The sequence below is a fragment of the Eutrema salsugineum genome, unplaced genomic scaffold (assembly GCF_000478725.1).
Source record: "Eutrema salsugineum unplaced genomic scaffold, Eutsalg1_0 scaffold_12, whole genome shotgun sequence".
In the NCBI taxonomy this organism is placed as follows: Eukaryota; Viridiplantae; Streptophyta; class Magnoliopsida; order Brassicales; family Brassicaceae; genus Eutrema; species Eutrema salsugineum.
The window spans coordinates 9,748,971-9,755,205 of record NW_006256895.1 but is presented as its reverse complement, the minus strand read 5'-3'; the positions used below and the strand labels follow the sequence as shown (position 1 = coordinate 9,755,205).

Sequence of the window (6,235 nt, the reverse complement as noted above, 5' to 3'; positions counted from 1 at the left end):
GTGTCATTCCACGAACATTGGCCATTCCACCTTTGTTTTTGCCACGGCCTAGTTTCTTCCCGTGGCAATCCCCTTGTGGCGATCCCCGAATAATGGACATCTCTCATTGCTTTGCCACGGCCTGATCTCTAACCATGTCTCTTGGCCGTGTCAGAGTCTGACCCCTTTGTCCTTCCATCTTCATTTTGCCACGGCCTGGTCCTGAACCCGTGTCTTGTAGCCATGGCAAACCCCGAACATTGGACACTTCTCACTGCTTTTCCACGGCCACATCTTCTTACCGTGGCAACTCACTCATGGCAATCTTCGAATAATGGCTTTTGTTAATCTCTGTGTTGCCACGGTCACCTTCATGTCCGCGTCTCGTGGCCGTGGCAAGAACCGAATGAATGCTTGTTCCTCTTTTCTTTTGCCACGGTCACCTTCCATCTCGTGTCATCCCACCATGGCAAAACTCGAACCAGGTCCTCTTCTCATATCTTTTTTCCACGGCCACCTGTGTCCCGTGCCCTTTTACCCGTGGCAATCAAAAAGGCTTGCCACGCCTTGTTCCTGACCGTGGCCGGTATCCATGTCAAAGGCCGAGCACAAGCTTGTCTCCATTCCTTCATCTCTTTTCATCTTGCATTCACTTTCCAAGGGTTCAGACTCAAACCTATAACCTGTAGACACTAAACAAACCCATCAAAACATCCTAAAACATAAAAAGAAAGGAATCAAAAGATCAAAAGCATATTTACAAAGGATAAGCTTGGGGTGTCTCCCAAGGGCACTTTGTTTAAAGTCTCTAAGTTTGACTTTGGAAACCTGTTTAACAGGCTGGTGGATCAAGAAGGGGAACTGATGTAGCTATCTCCTTTTGTGAAACCAAATAATGCTTGATCCTCTGGCCATTTACCACAAACTGTTGGCCATTCTTTCCTTCTAAGACAATAGCACCATATGGTCTCACTTCAAGAACTTTGAAAGGTCCAGACCACCTAGACTTAAGCTTTCCTAGAAACAACTTATGTCTAGAGTTGAACAGCAACACCAAATCACCATCCTTGAACTCCCTTTTTAGAATCTTTTGATCATGCAGAACTTTGGTCTTCTCCTTATAGATCTTTGAGCTCTCAAAAGCCTCAAGCCTAATCTCCTCAAGTTCATGGTGTTGCATGACCCTCTTCTCTTGAGCTGTCTTGATATCAAAGTTCAGCAACTTCACAGCCCACAAAGCCTTTTACTCCAACTCAACAGGAAGGTGGAAGCTCTTCCCATATAGCAGATTGAAAGGTGATGTCCCAATTGGAGTTTTAAAGGCAGTCCTATAAGCCCACAATGCATCATCTAGCCTTTTGCTCCAATCTTTTCTGCTTGAGCTAACAGTCCTCTCAAGAATGGCCTTGATCTGTCTATTAGATACTTCAACCTGGCCACTAGTTTGAGGATGATATGGAGTAGCTATCTTGTGTTTCACTCCATGCTTTCTCAGCAAACCCTCCAAAGTCTTGTTCACAAAATGAGATCCTCCATCAGAGATAACAACCCTTGGAACTCCAAATCTTGGGAAGATAATGCTCTTGAACAGCTTCACTACAACCTTGGAATCATTGGTAGGGGAAGCAATGGCCTCAACCCATTTGGACACATAGTCCACAGCAACAAGTATGTACTGATTCCCATAGGATGAAATGAAGGGCCCCATGAAGTCAATCCCCCAGCAATCAAAGATCTCAACTTCTAGAATGGGGTTTTGAGGCATCTCACTCCTCTTTGATATGTTCCCATGCCTCTGGCAGGCATCACATGCTGAAACAACCAACTGAGCATCTTTGAACATTCTGGGCCACCAAAACCCACTCTGAAGAACTTTTGCCAGTGTCTTGAATGCTCCCATGTGACCCCCAAAAGCTGAACCATGACACTCTTGCAACACAGGTTGCATCTCCTCCTCAGCAAGACACCTTCTATACAGCTGATCTTTGTTCAGAACATAGAGGTAGGGCTCATCCCAATGGTATCTTTGAACTTCTCTGAAGAACTTCTTCCTGTGGTAAGCATCAAGTTCAGGTGGTTCCACTCCACAAGCAAGAAAGTTCACAATATCTGCAAACCAAGGCATCATCCTCTCTTGAATGCTGTCCACTTCTTCAAACTCCAAATAAGAATGGAGCACCATCAGTGATTCCTCAGGAAGACTGTCATTAAGAGGCACTTCAGAGTCAATTCTCAGCCTAGAGAGATGGTCTGCAGCTCCATTCTCTATACCCTTTTTATCTTGTACTCCCATATCAAACTCCTGAAGTAGAAGAACCCATCTCAATAGTCTTGGTTTAGCATCCTTCTTGGTCATCAGATACCTGAGGGCAGCATGATCAGTATATACAATGACTTTTGATCCCACCAGGTAACTTCTGAATTTATCAAAGGCAAAGACTATTTCCAACATTTCCTTCTCAGTAGTAGCATACTTCTCTTGTGCAGAGTCAAGTGTTCTACTAACATAGTAGATGACATGAAGCTTCTTATCTTTCTTCTGGCCAAGTACAGCTCCAACTGCAAAATCAGATGCATCTGTCATAACCTCAAAAGGAAGGGACCAATCTGGGGCTTGGACAATTGGTGCACTGACTAATGCATCTTTGATCATCTTGAAGGCCTCTTCACATTCAGCATCAAAGATGAAATCCACTTCTTTACACAACAGCCTTGTCAGGGGCCTGGCAATTCTTGAGAAGTCTTTGATGAATCTTCTATAAAACCCTGCATGCCCAAGGAAACTCCTTATCCCTTTGACTGAAGTGGGGGTTTGCAGGTTCACCATTATTTCTACTTTTGCTCTGTCAATCTCTATGCCCTTCTCAGATATCTTGTGCCCAAGAACTATTCCTTCCTGCACCATGAAGTGGCATTTCTCTCAGTTCAACACCAAGTTATGCTGCTCACATCTCTCCAAGACCTGTGACAAATTAGAGAGACAATCCGAGAAGGAGGAGCCATAGACACTAAAGTCATCCATGAACACCTCCACCTTCTCTTCAATAATGTCAGAGAAAATGTGCATCATACATCTTTGAAAAGTGGCAGGGGCATTACAAAGACCAAAAGGCATTTGTCTGTATGCAAATGTGCCATAAGGGCATGTGAATGTTGTTTTCTCTTGATCTCGGGGATCTATGGGAATTTGGAAGAACCCCGAGTACCCATCGAGAAAACAAAAGAAGGGGTGGTTTGCAAGCCTCTCTAACATCTGATCAATGAAAGGCAAAGGAAAATGATCCTTCCTAGAGGCTGCATTGAGCTTTCTATAGTCTATACACATTCTGTGTCCTGTGACAGTTCTAGTAGCTATAAGCTCATCCTTCTCGTTTTTAACCACTGTGATCCCACCCTTCTTGGGCACAACATGAACAGGAGACACCCATCTTGAGTCAGAGATTGGGTAAATTATCCCTGCCTCAAGAAGTTTTAGTATCTCCTTCTTAACCACTTCCTTAAGGTTGGGGTTAAGTCGTCGTTGATGCTCAATAGAGGACATAGATTGGTCTTCTAGGTGGATCCTGTGGGTGCAAATGTCAGGAGAGATCCCTCTAATATCAGCCCACCTCTCACATCAATAATAGCTCCTGCAGTTGCTAAGAATGGCCTGCCCAAGATAAGAGGATCTACTGGTTCCTCATCCATTTCCAGCACAACAAAATCTGTTGGAACTTCAAAACCACCAATCTTGACAGGTAGATCTTCCAACATACCAACAGGCAATCTAACTGATCTATCTGCAAGGATAAGAGAAATCCTTGCAGGTTTGAAGACTCTAAAGCCCAGCTTCTTTGCTATGGAGAATGGCATCAAGCTGACTGATGCTCCTAGATCACAAAGACATCCAGAGAATAGAAGAGGTCCAATGGCACAAGGGAGTGTGAAACTCCCTGGATCAGTTAACTTCCTTGGAATGGACTTCTTCTGAATGATAGCACTGCATTCATGACTTAGTACCACCATGCCTTGAAGCTCTTTTGTTTCGTTCAGAATGGCATCCTTCAAGAACTTCCCCATCTTTGGCATCATTAAGAATGCATCAATGAAAGGCATTGTGAGTGGTGTCTCCTTGAGTGCCTTCTCAAATACAGCTCTTGCCTTATCCACAAGTTGCTTCTTAAATCTCCCTGGAAATGGGAGCTTGGGTTGGTATGGAGGTGGTGGCACATATTTCTTCTTTGGTTCTGGTTCCTTTGCTACCTCTTTACCCTTTTCTGTCCTTGGTTTCTCAGCAACTTGATCCTCTTTTAAGGCTGCCTCCCCCTCAGTTTGATCATTGTCCTCAATCATCACATTGTTGTTCTCAATACCAGGTAACTCCTATCCACTCCTCAGTGTAATGGCCTTAGCATATTCCTTGGGGTTGGGTTCTGGTTTTCCAGGTAGGTGACCTTGGTTCCTTGAGCTTGAGGCCTGGTTCTGCTTCAGATCCTTTATTTCCTGCTGCATGGCTGCATTCTAGCTCGCAAAGATCTTTTTACCCTGAAGTAGTTGTTGCAGAATACCAACCATATCTGTACCCATCTGTGGCTGCTGTTGAACTGTTGGTGGCTGAAACTGTTGTTGAACAGGCGCTTGCTGTTGGAACTGTGGAGGACCAAACCCTGGTGGTGCCTTTTGCTGCTGTGAAGTGAAACTAGGACCTTGAAATGGTTGCTGTTGCTGACCAAAACCCTGATTCTGACCAAACTGATTCTTGGGTTGGAATGACCCTTGAAAGTTGTTCTTGGGAACAAAGTTCTGTGGAGCTTGAGAGTTGGGATAGACCTGGTCTTGTGGATTAGCTACATTGGTGTTCCTGTAAGAAAGGTTTGGATTGGCATTACCATACTGATATCTCTGGAACCTCTGATTCCCAATGTAGTTAAGCTCCTCTTGGGTGAGACCCTCTTCACTTATGTTCTCAAAGATTTGAGATGGTTCTCATACTCTCCAACAAAATGCATTGGCTTGTGAGTTACCAACTTCAACTTGTCTAATTCATTTCTCAACTCCTTAACTTCCCTAGTGAGCCTCGGTTCTGAGCTTGAACCTTCAGACCTATTTGATCTGTCATAGTCTTCACCATAAGTATCATTGCTCAATGCTAAGTTCTCCACTAGCTCTAAAGCAGCATGAATTTCTTTACCCAGAAAGTTCCCATTGGAAGCAGTATCCAACTGGTTTCTAATCTTGGGAAGAGCTCCTCTATATAGTGTGCTGAGAAGGGAAGCCTCACTAAACTCATGGTGTAGGCATTGGTTTGTGTAGCTCCTGAATCTCTCATATGCTTCACCAAAACTCTCATTGCTGTGCTGAGTGATGCTAGAGATTTGGTTCCTCAGTTTTGCAGTTCTTGAGGTGGAGAAGAACTTAGATAGGAAAGCTTGCTTGCATTGCTCCCAGGTTTGAATGGAGCCTCTTGGAAGATTCTTCTCCCATTGATGAGCTTTATCACCAAGACTGAATGGGAATAATCTTAGCTTGAAGCTGTCTTCTGAAACTCCATTTATCTTTGCAAGATCACACACCTTATCAAATTGATCCAAGTGTTCCAAGGGATCTTCCATTGCTAACCCATGGAACTTGGAGTTTTGGACCATATTCAGCAATGATGCCTTTACTTAAAAGTTGTTGTTTTGCACAGGTGGTGCCTGAATACCAGCTCCATACTGATGAGCATTGGCCATGTCATTCTCTCCAACATAGACTTGGGGTTGCTCATATCTTCTTTGTTGGTGTTGGAAGGGCTGAGGTTGGTGGTGCACTTGTTGTCTTTGCTGTGCATTGGCTTGATGCCTCTGGTGATGAGCTTGAGCTTGTCCCTGGTGGACATAAGCTTGTTGACGGTGCACCTGTTCCTGATGAACACTACCCTGATGAAGCCCTTGACCAACTCCATTACCAGCTCCATTACCCTGAGCCTGTTGCTCCTGAACCGGTTGTTCTATATCCACCACGTGCTCTCTTTGTTCTTCCATGTCAGCCTGATCAACTTGTCTTCAACTTGTTGTTGAGAGGGAAAGGTGGACCACAGCTTCTTGATCTAGACCTGGTGTTCATACACCTGAAATCACAAACAGAACTTGAAAGTAATCAGTAAGCACTTGATCTCAAGAACAGATCAGAGCTTAATGCTAAATAACCACAATTTGGCAACGGCGCCAATTGATAGACAAGACTTTTTAGGGTCTCGGGGCTATCAATCCCCTTGTCAAAGTAGCACAAAGAGGTT

At 44.3% G+C, this 6,235-nt stretch overlaps 1 non-coding gene across 1 annotated transcript; it reads left to right on the top strand.

Annotated features, from left to right (window-relative positions):
• The first annotated feature begins 5,241 nt into the window (after nt 1–5,241).
• Nucleotides 5,242–5,348, top strand: LOC112089516. The gene has a single exon (XR_002901154.1). It is a non-coding gene; the product is annotated as a small nucleolar RNA R71 (small nucleolar RNA).
• The last annotated feature ends 887 nt before the right edge of the window (nt 5,349–6,235 follow it).